Consider the following 1,946-nt stretch of genomic DNA (forward strand, 5'->3'; position numbering starts at 1 on the left):
CCCCCCCCCCCAGTACATGATTTCTATCATGTGACAATATATATAATGATTAAAAATCATAATTTTAAAGATATAGATATCATATATGAAATGAAATATAGAAAAGAAAAATATTTCTTACGAATGTAAAAATTAGGTGTGATTGAGAGCCTCAGACAATTGATGAGTTTTTGAATTGCTCTCAATAAGTTTAACTCAACTTCAAAAATAGTACTATTCATCACTAATTATCATTACATATAAAAAAATATAAAAAATAAATCCGTATATATTTCAAATTCTAAGGAATGATATTTTACCAAATCGATAATAACAAACTTATATTTAAATAATATTTCATTTGAATTCACAATGAATTTCTCTTCAATATAATTTCGATCGGATAAAATATTTATTGGTCTGAGTGATTGAAACACTATATATACATATAGGATATCTGAAATATAAAATGAATAATTCAGTAAATGATAAGTTAGGAAACCCCATGAAAATCGAGATTGCGGAAATTAGACTACAGAGTTGACAATTGTACATAACTTTGAAAATGTTGGAAAATTTTACAAACAGGGAAAAGTGGTATAAAACACAATTTTCATTGAAAAAAAAAAATTACGGCCAATCAAAACAATTTCCCATCACTAGCAAAATCTGACTGAAGTCGACAGTAACTACTATCGGTGTCAAAAGTAGAGACTACTCGAAATAAACCTCTATAACTCGATGAAAAAAAATCATAAAAATATGAGACCAATTGCACTGTGTAATATAAGTGTTTCACTCACCGAATACGAAGTTTCAAGTTTTTAATTTGATTATTTAATTTATAATCGCTGTGAGCAGCCGAACCCNGAGACCAATTGTACTGTGTAATATAAGTATTTCACTCGCCCAATACGAAGTTTCAAGTTTTTAATTTGATTAGTTTATTTATAATCGCTGTTAGAAGCCGAAAAACCCCCCCATTTTCAGGGTCCGTAAAAGTCGGCGAACTTTTCACCGTTACCGAACATACGAAATTTTTTTTTTTAAATCGTCAATTTTTTCAGAGATTCGTTGAACCCCTGGGAAGCCAACGAGAGAAGAAAAAACTCGATGTTGTGATAATTATTTATTTAATTAATAGAAATGTCGACTGCGGCTATCTCGTTGTAGAATTACCGAAACAACCTGGAAAAAAATGCATTCTGAATTCAATGTAAAACATATTCGGTCAATATTTTTTTAATGAACAATCTCATTCATCAACAAAGATAGTGATAAATAAAAGAGATTACAAAACGTCCTATTTTCCCCCAATCTCCGCGACATATTGTACAATTTTGGGACTCTGGATCAATAGCACTTCAATCAGAAGGGTCACAATCCTCAGTCAGAAGGGTCACAATATTCCAACTTGAATAAGTTGAAAATTCTCCCCCTCCCCCAAACCGCGCACTGCCTTTTCCAGATAAGCTGTGCGATCGGAACGGTCAGTGGTTTCCCCCCCACCACAACTCCATCTTAAAACAAGCCATTAGGGTCAAATTAGGCGCTACGATCATCCATTAATTTTCCAAAATGAGCCATCGGATGAAATTTTTCAACTGGTACTTGATTCTTTCATATATTTTTTTTACCGGTGGCTTGGCGCAGTGGGTAAGTTCGTTGCCTCACATGTGAAAGCTTCCGAATTCAAATCCCGACCGAGTAGAATGGTGCGATCTAACCATTTTAAAGTTTGATCATCATCGCAGTATATCCTAACTGGGTCGAAGCGATGGAAAATGACGTTAAAACAAATATATATATTTTTTTACAATCATAATTAGGGTTAAAAGGGTGTGTAGTTTTCAAGACATAGATGGAGACTTGAAAATCCTTCCCTCACCTACTTCTGCCATACACCCAATTTCTAAAATGAACAGGTAAAGTCAGAGAAATCGATGGTTTTTGAGACGCAACCCCCC

Source organism: Diachasma alloeum, unplaced genomic scaffold (genome assembly GCF_001412515.2).
Source record: "Diachasma alloeum isolate Michigan unplaced genomic scaffold, Dall2.0 Dall_scaffold_00662, whole genome shotgun sequence".
NCBI lineage: Eukaryota > Metazoa > Arthropoda > Insecta > Hymenoptera > Braconidae > Diachasma > Diachasma alloeum.